Genomic DNA, 13,362 nt, shown 5'->3' with positions numbered 1-13,362 from the left:
GTCCTGCATACCACAAGCTTAAAAAGGATCAAATGCATCAATGGTTCAAAGCCACCAGCCAATATGCTGTCTTCCACAGTGAGCACAGACACATTTCCAAAATCGGCTCAGCGCCTTGATTAGGGATGTTGAGTAAATGAATAACCACTGAAAACTGTTGTGGCTACTATATTGCTTGCAGGTGGGGATGGTGGCTCCAGGCAACAGCCGCCCCTCCCCTGCCGGCCATTGGAGACAGGATGTGGCATTTAACGCGTGTTCCAGCTCCAACGGGTTCTCACCCTCCCTCCCGCTTGCCGCAGCAGGGATTGGGGGTAGGCTTCCAGCCAGCTTGTTCAGGCTGGGAAGCAGCATTTCAGCTGCTTCCCGGCTTGAATGGGGTCCTGCAGGGTTGGCATTTCCCTTCATGATGGTTCTGCAAAGACCCACTGTGTGTGTGTGGCAGGGGGAGGGCATTGATAAACCCCACACCAGCTGGGACTCAGGCAGCCTTGCTGTTTGAGCCACAGCTGGCACAGGGGCCATCAGTTTCTCCCTGCGGTGGCCCTGCAAAAAGCCACAGTGAGGGGAAACTGACAGATTTGAGCAGCACATATGAGCAGTTCTCACAGCATTAAGAACCCCTGGTCTAAAGAAAATAAGGGTGCTAGGTATCTAAGCAATGGTGTTTCCCCAGAAAGGGGAACAAAGAAGCCAGGTGTTGAAACAGTCTTTTACAAACAGAAAGGCTGGGAAATGGGAGAGGGGATTCACAGACTCACAGGAAGCAGGGACAGAAACAGGAACAGAGGGACAAGCTTTCATAGCAGAGAGGTCTTGTTTGACTGAGGGACCAGTCCTGAAAGAATGAAATATGCTGCATGAGAGAAACTCCAGGTTAGGAGAAGAGGCAATGGGCAGAGGTGTAGCCAGACATGAACCCCCCCATTTGGCCCTTTTCTTCTTCTCCCCCAACTGGGAGAGACAGAGAGAGAGACAGAAAGGAAGACAGGTAGCCTTTGATGCCCTGGGAACGCAGGTGTGCTGTTTTACCCAGACTCTCTACCATACACAGAAACCAGACAGTCAATGGGCTAGCTAATGGCTGCCCTTCTGGCTGATATCGGTAACTGACACGCCTGATCAACACCCTAGGAAAAGGAGGAACCTCCGCCCATCACCTCCAAAGGTGCCCAATTGTCCACAATTCACAGGTGCGAATTGAGCCTTGCACCTTCCCTGGGAAACCTGGGGTTCAAACACATTCCTCCCCGATTGGCCACTTGAGACCAGGAAGAGGCCTACGTGACCAAAGGGGTATAAAGGGGGGTTTGGCAGCCCACCCCCTTTGAGCTCCAGTCACCTACATCTGCTGGCCAGGTCCGGTATTGACTCCCGAGACTGGGGACGCCTGGTTCGTACCTACTTCTTCCTGAGCGATTGAGAGGAAGACTCTGGTCACGCCAGGTCTAGGAGGCAGGGGTAAGAATTACACCTGTATTACACTTCTTTCCTATAGGAATTGAGGGAAAAGACTCTGGTTCCACCAGGTCTAAGAGGCAGGGGTGTAAATCACACCTGCAACTTGCCTTTCTTGTGTGCACATTAATTGTATTAGTTTAAGCTAGCTAGTTGGTCTAAAACTTTTCTTAAGTTAAATTGTGTTGTTTCCCCTTTAAAAACCGCGGGTACTAACTGGTTTTTTTTGGCTATAAACTGCTAAAAACCATTAGCCTGTCAATCAAACCGCAGAAAGCCCTTACCTGATCTTTAAAACGAACTTACCATTTAGATCTATTAGGAAACTGCGATCAGCCATTACCTTTTACACAGAACTGCGGAAAATCATTATCTTGTCTGTCAAACCACAGGGGGTCCTTACCTTAACTGGCAAGCTGCGGTCAGCAATTACCTTAATTAAACATTAGTAACCGCAAGAAAATCATTATCCTGTCACTCAGACTCAACCGCCATCTTGGTTTCATTTGTAAAATTGGGCGGTCAGTTTAAAACCCCTTTTACTCGCGGCAGCCGCTTTTGTTGTAAAATCGCTGCCAGCGGTTTTCCTATTAACCGCTACTAAAGTTATAACAAATTCATATTTCTGTGTACCTTTTAATTACCTGTGAGTTAAATTGTTTCTATCTTTGTATAAATAAAGAAGTAATTGTTAAAGCCGCTAATAAGTGTATTTTCCTCTTGCTGCTGTACCCGAACTAAACGCAAACAAAAGAACCCAGCCTGCCCTGGCTGCTTAGCTTAGCTACCGGTGCGGCATCACACCCTTTGCCCCACCAGACCTTTAGCTGGCACCTGGGCATCGGCTCACAAGAGGGTAAAGCTGAGTATCTGGAGTCCTTAAGGATTCTGAAAGCCTGAAAATCGATCAAGTACGGTAACTGAGGCAGGGAAATACATAGAGGCGTTTTTATTGTTTCCTCTAGAACTGTATATTTGTTGATTGGTTTAGGGACCCCTTTACAACATTTGGATGTTTGTTTGCTTTTAACTGTCACCTGTCCTTGGAGAGGTGAACCATAAACCCAGCATTCCCCCCTGGTTGTTGCTGTAGGGCCTAGTGTGACTATGTAATTATGTAAAATGTTGGTGAACTTCCTGCAGTAAACATGTATCTCATTACAAATCATTGTGTGTGCGCCGGTCTTAAAAGAGGGATTACAAAAAGTATGGTTTGACGTTGTAGATCAAGGAGTGTCTCCTATTCACATGCGTTGCAGCTCTTGCATTATTGAAGTTTTCAACCGATTTGGAAAAAAATGGTTCTTCTTGCTGTTTTGGTTGCTGACCTCTGGTCTGTATGGTGCTTGGTCCTGCCCTGATAGCAGGGGACTGGGCTCAATGACCTCTCGAGGTCCTTTCCAGTTCTAGTGTTCTGTGAATCTGTGACTTCCCCAGACAGCTGAACTCAACTACTGGCCTAGGTGATCAGGCTTTTATAAAGAATTAGTCTAACACCATCTTATTGAGTTAGATTGCCACTTCCTAGGTAAGCCGTGACCTTATATAGCTAAACTTTGTCCTTTGTGCATTAACAGGCTCTTCTGCGTTCCACCCCTGTAGCGATACAGCACTGATATTGTGCGATTATGTCTTTAAGAGCGTGCATGAGAGCTGACTTTGTCTAGTTGGCTTCTGCATAAGAAGGTTGAAAATACAATAGAAACTCTCAGAAGGATCAATTGGGCTTTGCAGATGGTTTCTGTACAGATATGTGTGTCGATAATTATAATTTAGAGACACACCCTCGTAAGGGACACAATTATGAAGGTAGGCATTTGGAGATGTGCCCTGGAGGCAGGGATTGGGAACCTGGCGTGGCTGCGTGCAGACATTTACCAGAGGCTCTCCAGTGTTTAATTAAAGGTTTATTCCTTTGTCAGTCACAGGCTTGTTATTTGCTGCACCCCATGATCCTTACATGGCATCAGACGTGCTGAGGGAGAAGGAAATTGGAGTCATCTCAAACTGTGCTTGCAACTGAAAGCAGAGACAAAGGGAGGCAATGGATAAGTCATAGTGACCTGCCCATCTATTTAGTGTGCACAGTGACAGCTGGACTAGATCAAGAAGGGGGAAATCCCCAAATAGACGTATTCCAACCTCTATCCAGGCTGCCTTTGTCAGGCAATGTTGCAGAGAGGTGGAACTAGTTGAGAGAGAGAATTCAATTGCATTGAGCAGCTGTAACCCACATACCTAAGTGTGACTCAATGAGCTTTGTACTGGCAGCTAGACCACTAACAGAGAGGCAAGTTTATTCTCCCTAAGAGCCACCACTCTCAAGTTCAAATCCACCTCTGGCTGCTTATCCAGCAACAGGAAGAAATGAAATCACTGAGTGTTTTGCCTGTTGCTTTGGAGATTTATATCACAACTTTAGGGCCTTGTCCACCTCGCTGAGTTTTGCTGCCGAAGACTGCCTTTGGGGAACAAAACCGTGAGAACGTACATAGGGGAACGTGACTTTGTGAAGAAAAAATCCCAGTTCCACTGAGAAAAATCTTCTTACGAGAGACTTTTTTTTTCCCTTCCTGTTCCCTTTATTATCGGCACAGAACCAGTGTAGACGCTGCTGTTTGTTTTCTCAACAGAACTGGCTTCCGCCAGCATCCCACAAGGCCTGTTCTGAGAGCTCTGCTCAATGTTTTGATCTCAGCTGCTTTCCAAGCCCCAGTCCCTCGCCTTTCAAGCCCTGGGAAGTGTCTGACGGTTGAATGTGGGGCAAAGAAAGAGCAAATCATTGGAGTGATCCTGTTCTGCCCCGCACAGAGAGACTGCCTTGCCCTATGGTAAATACGAGACATTGGCCTCTGTGGATGGGGGGCTACTGTCCCATGCCAGAGCTCCTTAGCAATGGGGGCTGCTGCCCCACAGTGAGACACCAGTGAGCCCCATGGGAGGGGGAGTAGTGGTCTGCAACCTCCTGGCAGGGGGGTGCTGAGAATAGGAGCTTCACAGGCTCCTGGCAAGGGGGACAAGGAATGAGGCAGCTGCCCTGTGGGATTGCCACATGATGGAGTGGGACAGCTGCCCCATGGAGGAGCTTTCCTGCAGCAGGAGCTGCCTTCCCGAGGCACGTGATTCTGGGAAATGGGGAAGCCACCCTGTGGCAGAGTCCACTGGCAGTGGGGGCCACCATTGTGGGGCGCTGGAGAATGGGGCAAAGAAGTTCCCCTGAAGTAGGAGTTGCTGCCCCAAGGGTGCTGAAGAACAGGGCAGATGTTCCATGGAGGAGATCCCTGGCAGTGGGGGCTGTTGCTCCCTGACTCTGGGTGTCAGGGAACAGGAGCCTGGCAAAATACGGGAAAACTTCCCCCATTTCTTAAAGAAGTCAACATGCCTGTGAGACATCGTAAATAAGGGACTGCCCCAGTAAAAAGAGGATGGATGGTCACCTTCGCCCTGCACTAGGAACACAGCAGCTGGCAGACGGCTGCTACAGGATAGATTGCTGTGTTGCTTTGACATTCCTGCACCTGGAGAGCTCACAGAGCTCCTTGTCATGCTGCTCCTGGCAGCTGAGCTAGCTGTGTGAAAACTCGGAGGGAATCCCAGGACATGCAGCATCCATGCCTTGCCCCTTGTCATGCCCCGCCCCTTCCCTGACTATGCTCCTCCCCCTCCTGACCCTGCTCTGCCCCCACCCACCACTTCCAGTGTTTGGAAGGCAGTCTCCCCACCCTCTTCTGTAGCGGCACAGTGTTAGCTAGGAAGCTTGTGCTGCTTTCCTCCAGTGTTGTTCCAGAGAAAGCCCCCTCACTCATCCGAAGCAGCAGCCTGCTGAGGGTGAGTCCAATTGGGAGTGACAGTAGGAGGGAGGTGGCCCCAGGTGTACCCTGCATGCATCACCCATGCCCAAAACCATGCACAATTAATTCCCTCTTTAGAAGATATGCTTAGCTGCTGGCATAGTTTCAGCCCCAGAAGTGTACCACAAAACCATGCATATGGACTTTGGTTGAGACTCGCTATAGCACCAGTGCTTCTGGGTTCGACTCCCAGCCAACGCAGTCGTGTGTTGGGTTGAGAATGTTATTTCCAATGAAGGTATAAAGCAGTGTTTCTCAACCAGGGGTAGGCCTGCCCTTGGAGGTACATCAATGTCTCCTAGGGGGTACAGCAGCTCATCTAAGTATTTGCCTAGTTTTACAACAGGCTACATAAAATGCTAGTGAAGTCAGTGCAGCCTAAAAGTTCATTCAAACGACGACTTGTTTCTACTGCTTCCTATGCCTTACGCTAAAATGTAAAGCTGCGTCTACACGTGCACGCTACTTCGAAGTAGCGGCACCAACTTCGAAATAGCGCCCGTCGCGTCTACACGCGTCGGGCGCTATTTCGAAGTTAACTTCGACTTTAGGCGGCGAGACGTCGAAGTCGCTAACCTCATGAGGAGATAGGAATAGCGCCCTACTTCGACGTTCAACGTCGAAGTAGGGAACGTGTAGACGATCCGCGTCCCGCAACGTCGAAATTACTGGGTCCTCCATGGCGGCCATCAGCTGGGGGGTTGAGAGATGCTCTCTCTCCAGCCCCTGCGGGGCTCTATGGTCACCGTGGGCAGCAGCCCTTAGCCCAGGGCTTCTGGCTGCTTCTGCGGCAGCTGGGGATCTATGCTGCAGGCACAGGGTCTGCAACCAGTTGTCAGCTCTGTGTATCTTGTGTTGTTTAGTGCAACTGTGTCTGGGAGGGGCCCTTTAAGGGAGCGGCTTGCTGTTGAGTCCGCCCTGTGACCCTGTCTGCAGCTGTGCCTGGCATCCCTATTTCGATGTGTGCTACTTTGACGTGTAGACGTTCCCTCGCTGCGCCTATTTCGATGTTGGGCTGAGCAACGTCGAAGTTGAACATCGACGTTGCCGGCCCTGGAGGACGTGTAGACGTTATTCATCGAAATAGACTATTTCGATGTCGCAACATCGAAATAAACTATTTCGATGTTGGCTGCACGTGTAGACGTAGCCTAAGTGTAATATTTCTATTCCAGTTCATTTATTTGATATTAAGATGGTAGAAAGTCAGCAAGTTTTCAGTGGTCATCTGCTGTGATATTTTTGCATGTTTTTGTAAGGAAGTAAGTAGTAACTCGGCTGCATGCAAAGCAAATATGACTCCTGCAAAGGGGACAGTCATCTGGAAAGGTTGAATGGCACTTGTTTCAAGACCTCAGATGACCTTTGGACCATGTTTCTCAACTGGTGGTATGTGGGAGAAGTCTGGTGGTACTTATAAATTTTTTTAAAAGGGGGTACTTTATTAAAAAAAAAGGTTGAGAGACACGGGTCTAAAATTTGATTAGAGGAGATTTCAATCACTGAACTGAATGTTAGAGGCAGAGAGGCAAGCCTATGTACCTTTGTGGGTAATGTCAATTCCCAGAGTTAAGAGAGGACATGCAGAAAGATGGAATTTTGGGAAACCTTGACGAAGTAATCGTTAAAAGGTGGCCTGAAGAAATAAGTAGCTGCTGTCCAAGTATAGGGACCTACTGGAAGTGCAGACATGAACGTACTGTGATAGATGCAGTAATTTTCAAGGGTGGTAATGTTGTCATTTCAAAGAACCACTGAAAAGAAAGGTTATAGAAGATCCACTAGGGTCATTTAGAAATTGAGAAGTATAAACAATAGGCACAAAAGGTGTTGTATGGGCCACAGATCAAGAATGAATGTGGGAAAAAACTGCTTTTCATGTTTGAAATCGCAAAGTAGTCCACTGAGACCTCATCCTGCTCCACAAAAGCCTTATGAGAAGGAAAGCACTGACTTATTTGCCTTGCAATCAAAGGCTTATTAAGAGTCACTGATTATTATTCTCAGCATCCAGAAATTTGTACACTGCACAATAGTAAGTCATCAGTAGCCAGCATGATGGGAATCTTCTCCAGACACAGAATTCCAGATGAATTCTTTAGCAATAATAGACAGAATTTCCCAGTGCCTATTTAAGCAATTTGCTGTAAATTGGGATTTTTATCACATCAAGTCCAAATGATCCCCAATCCAATGGACTTGTGGAGAGGTCTGTATCAGGGGTCAGCAATCTCTCTGAGGCAGAGTGCTGAAAATTGGCCTTTTGACCTCTATGTACCATCCAAGTGCCAGTCCTACTTACAGCAGCTTCATTCATAAATAAATAAAGTTGCAGAGCTTTGCTGATTAGGTGGTTGGTAGCATGAGCTGGTCTTTTGCTAATCCACAGGTGGTGTGGCTTTGAATAAGCTCTTGGCTGCATGGGGAAGCAATGGGAGGGCTGAGCTCCCACTTCACATGCCGATGAAAATCATCTCACATTCTGCTCTTGGCACCTGTGTCAGGGGTTGCTGAGCCCTGGTCTATCCAGACAGTAAAGGCCCTTAAGGAAAGACTTCTGACAATCTGAGCGATTTGTGTAAAGTGCTACTCATTTATTGAAGTACACCCTGGAGAATGGCTGTTTTCCAGGACAGCTGTTACTGGGAAGAAGGATCAGTTCGAATTTACCAATTACTGATAATTTCCTGAAATCTCAGAAGAATGAAACCATGCAGAAGATGAAAGAAAATCAGAAGTGGAAGCAGAAATATTGTTTTGAGGAAAGAGCTTGTGATCTGCCTCTCAACCCAGGTGATAAGAGTGTGCACCAGAAATCCCACATCTAACACTTGAGGCCAAAGAGATGCAGCCATACCTAAGACATTTAATAGTCTGGATAAACCAAAGGGCCAAATTTGAATGTAATTGGAGGGATTGACAAAGAATCTAGAAAGTTCCCACAAGCAGACAGTAGATGTGGATTCCGGCATGTCCCATCTGACGGATGCTTTATCAACACACAAAGGAGAAACTGTCAAGGAAAAAGAGAATAACTCAGAGTCTAATGAAAGGCTGATCCTGAGAAGATCCGAGTGGGAGATTAAATGGTCTGAAAGACTCGTGTGACAGCAGCATCAAGGAACTGGACTATTATATTAGAAACAAATGGAAACCTTGTACCTGTTAAGCTGGACCCTTATATATAGGCAACTGTGGATGTACAAAGTACAAGTGGACTCCAATAGGGTGTTGGTGATTATTAATATGCAGGCACTGACTGACAAAGATAAGGTACAAAAATTCCTATGAATGGTACATTTCTAAGGCAGTTTGAACCTAAATTCGTAGACTTTAAAGTAAAAAGGGACTCTTGTGATCATCTATTCGGACCTCCTGCACAGAGCAGGCCACAGAACTTCACCCACCAATTAAAGCACAAGGAGCCTGGCCAAAGACTCAAAGATGGTCTGGGTCTTTCCGCTTGTAAAGAAACAATGCCTCAACTCAGGGTAAGTCTCCTTTTAGGACCTAGGAGGATTACAGCTACTGTCTCACTGCACACTGGATCGGCCTTGCTGGGCAACTTTTAGTAAAAGTCACTCCTAGATAACCTCCTGTAATGTTGCTGCTGTTCTGTTGATTGCAGCTCCTTTGGAAGTCAGGCGCTTTTCTTGCCAGCTCTTTGGTGGCAGAAGTTACTATGAAAACAATACCTCTGTGTCATGCCCTGCATCATTTTTTTGATGAAAGTTTTGTAAGGGTGTGTTACTGGAAAGGAATTATCGCACTGTTCTTCAAAGGGAAACAGCCGAGCTGGCTTTTATATTCAAATTTGGCACATTAACACATGGTTTAAATCGTGATGGGAACTTTCTGAGTCACTATAGGGGCTCATCTGCATACTTTGCTCAATCTAATTCTTGACCTTCCCCCCCACCCCCCCACTCTCTGATTTGCTCACCTTGAATATCTTTTTCTGATTTGTCCTCCTTGCTTACTGTTTTTGGTTCTCTGTGCCTTAAATATTGAGTCTGTTCTGGTCTGGCTATGGTCTGAAGAAGTGGGTCTGTCCCACGAAAGCTCACCTAATAAACTATTTTGCTAGTCTTTAAAGTGCTACTTGACTGCTTTTTGTTTTGATAGTGTATAGACTAGCACAGCTTCCTCTCTGTTACTATTCAACATGCAAGAAAATGTTATGATTTTCTTTTAGAAGGCACCCATTTGTTTCTGATATTCCTATTTACTATAATTTGAATCTCTCCTCTCTGAAAACAAACTGGTTCATGTTTTCATGATAAATATAGCTAAGTGCTCTGGGTTCAGTGGAGTGGTGATTCAGAATTGAGCATTCAAGACTGGCCAAGAAACAAAGTTTGGATTCAGATCCAGAGTTTACCCAAGTTCTCTGATGTATCTGACGAAGTAGGTCTTTGCCCACGAAAGCTTATGCTACAAAATATCTGTTAGTCTATAAGGTGCCACAGGACTTTTCAATTTCTCTGGTCTTTGAATCCAGGATTTTGATTCAGGCCATGTCTTACTGGATCAGATCTCAACCCTAATTGGCTGGAATGGTCTTTAGATCGAGGTGTGCCTCCTTCCACCCCTGCCAGTTTCTATTCCATGTGGCCGTGGCTGTGGCTGTGTTTACTGCAAAATAATTCACAGTAGCACCATGAGAAATTCATCACCAGCCAAGCAGAACTAAATTCCATTTCCATGTTTTACATGGTCTCCATCCCCAGCTATTTCTCAAGCCAGGCTCACTTTTCAAAGCGAAGAGCCAACGCTGGCAAATACATGGGCTAAAAGCAAAGTCTAGTCAGCACCTTCAATAAAAATCGTGAGCCAGCCACCAACATGAGAGAGAAAGAAGTTGCAGACTCCAAAGAATGCCTCATAAATCACAAACCAGTGACTCTAGGCCTGGAACCAGCCCCTGCAACAGTCCTCACTGGCAACTCTGCTCACGTGTCTACACCAGTGACATCATCACAGGACCTAACACCAACGATGCCATCAGGGGCTCCTTTACCTGCACATCTACTAATATAATATATGCCATCATGTGCCAGCAATGCCCCACTGCAATTTACATTGGCCAAACTGGACAGTCTCTCTGTAAAAGAATAAATGGACATAAATCAGATATCAGGAACAGCTATGTACAGAAGCCTGTGGGAGAACACTTCAATCTCCCTGGACATTTAAGCTGCGTCTACACGTGCACGCTACTTCGAAGTAGCGGCACCAACTTCGACGTTAGGCGGCGAGACGTCGAAGTCGCTAACCTCATGAGGAGATAGGAATAGCGCCCTACTTCGACGTTCAATGTCGAAGTAGGGACGGTGTAGACGATCCGCGTCCCGCAACGTCGAAATTGCTGGGTCCTCCATGGCGGCCATCAGCTGGGGGGTTGAGAGATGCTCTCTCTCCAGCCCCTGCGGGGCTCTATGGTCACCGTGGGCAGCAGCCCTTAGCCCAGGGCTTCTGGCTGCTTCTGCGGCAGCTGGGGATCTATGCTGCAGGCACAGGGTCTGCAACCAGTTGTCAGCTCTGTGTATCTTGTGTTGTTTAGTGCAACTGTGTCTGGGAGGGGCCCTTTAAGGGAGCGGCTGGCTGTTGAGTCCGCCCTGTGACCCTGTCTGCAGCTGTGCCTGGCACCCTTATTTCGATGTGTGCTACTTTGACGTGTAGACGTTCCCTCGCTGCGCCTATTTCGATGTTGGGCTGAGCAACGTCGAAGTTAAACATCGACGTTGCCGGCCCTGGAGGACGTGTAGACGTTATTCATCGAAATAGTCTATTTCGATGTCGCAACATCGAAATAAGCTATTTCAATGTTGGCTGCACGTGTAGACGTAGCCTTAGTAGCAGATTTAAGGGTGACCGTTCTGAAACAAAAAAATTTTAAAAATCAAATGGAGAGAGAAATCTCTGAGCTGCAATTTATTTGCAAATTTGACTCCATTAACCATGGATTAAACAGAGACTGCGAGTGGCTCACCGCTTACAAAGGCAGTTTCTCTGCTTTGGGTGCTAATTGCTCCCCATTAGACTCTGATGAAGGCTCACATCCCCGTCTGATCTGACATGTTTTTTCCTCTTTTGGTAAGTGCTGTTGATACGGGGCCATTTCCACCTTGCTGAATAGACCTTGTCAGCTCTGAAGAAGTGGGTCTGTCCCACGAAAGCTCACCTAATAAACTATTTTGCTAGTCTTTAAAGTGCTACTTGACTGCTTTTTGTTTTGTCAGCTCTGGTCCTCCCTCTTACTGGGATTCCCACTCTTTAAATAAACCTCTGAAACCACCCACCAACTCATGCACCTGACGATGCGGGTCTTTGCCCACGAAAGCTGATGCTCCAAAATATCTGTTAGTCTGTAAGGTGCCACAAGCTTTCTTGTTGTTCTCAAAGCTACAGACTAACACGGTGACCTCTCCGATACTAATAAATCATGTGATTCATAACACTGGCAGTAGAGTCCAGAAGAAGGTAGGAATAGAAATGGATGAAGCATTGTACAGACTACGTTTCTACAGCAAAATTCAAAATGAGGAATAAATTCCAGTCGTGGGTGTTTGGAAACTGTCAGGGACACTGAAAGACAAGGCAGTGACAGAAGGGTTTGGCAGAAACACACAGAGATCAACAACTCTTGGGCTGACACACCTTGGCGGTTTTTGGCCTGGTGAAAAGGCAACATGCCACAGGGAGTCGCAGACACAACTGTTGCAATCGATTTCAATCTGATGGGAACGGGCTAACCGCATCACACAACGATGTGGTCCCTGACAAGGGTAGCAGATATGGGAGAGCACAGGACATGAACATGTGGGACAGGGAGGTATGAGGGGGAGGGGTGGCTCCTCCTGCCTCCACCGGGAGCCGGAATGTAGGCAGCAGCTGCTGGTCCTCCTGGGCTTCCCAAAGGCACAGGGAGCCACGAAGCAGAGCACCAACCTACCCTATCTTTGGAGGGCCCCCCGCTGGCTCCCTCTTCTTGTGGCCAGAGAACACGTCAGCTCTCCCCATGCTCTCCAGCCAGCAGCTGGCCCTGCACACGTCACTGGGGGAAAAGGTCAGCTGGCAGGGGGCCAAATACAGGCCAATTAGCCCCTTCTAAAAATAAGCCAGGATGCCTTTCTGGCACCCAAAATTCGGGGCTGTCCCACCCAATACAGGATGGATGGTCACCCTAGATATACTTTGACGTTAGCAAAGCTTTTGATACAATCTCCCACAGTATTCTTGCCCATAAGTTAAGGAAGTGTGGATTGGACACATGGACTGTAAGGTGGATAGAAAGCTGACTAGACGGTCGGGTCCAATGGGTAGTGGTCAATGTCTCAGTGCCTGGTTGGCAGTCATTTTTAAGTGGAGCGCCCCAAGGATCGGTTCTAGGACTGGTATTGTTCAACATCTTTATTAATGATGAGGGGATGGATGGCACCCTCAGCACATTTGCAGCTGACGCTAAGCTAGTGGGAGAGGTAAATACGTTGGAGGGTAGGGATAGGATTCAGAGTGAGCTAGATAAATTGGAGGATTGGGCCAAAATAAATCTGATGTTGTTCAACAAGGACAACTAGAGAGTCCAGCACTTGTGATGGAAGAATCCCAAGTGTTGCTACAGGCTGGAAACCGAGTGGCTAAGTAGCAGAAGAGGACCTGGGGATTACAGTGGCTGAAAGGCTGGATATGAGTCAACAGTATGCCCTTGTAGCCAAGAAGGCTAACGGCATATTGGGGTGCATTAGGAGAAGCATTTCCAGCAAATCTAGAGAAGTTATTGTTGTTCTCTGTTTGGCACTGGTGGGGCCACATCTGGGATATTTTGTCCAGGTTTGGCCCCCCAATATAGAAAGAACGTGGCTACATTGCAGCTGGTTCAGCGGAGGGCAACCAAAATGATTAGAGGGCTGGACCTACAAGGAGAAGCTGACCTACATGACCTACAGGAAGAAGCTGAGGGATTTGGGCTTATTTAATTTGCAGAAGAGAAGAGTGAGAGGCGATGTGAGAGCAGCTTTCAACTTTCTGAAGGGGGGGCGCTAAAGGGGAT

This window comes from Carettochelys insculpta, chromosome 9, assembly GCF_033958435.1.
Source record: "Carettochelys insculpta isolate YL-2023 chromosome 9, ASM3395843v1, whole genome shotgun sequence".
NCBI lineage: Eukaryota > Metazoa > Chordata > Testudines > Carettochelyidae > Carettochelys > Carettochelys insculpta.
Note: the sequence above shows the minus strand (reverse complement) of the source record.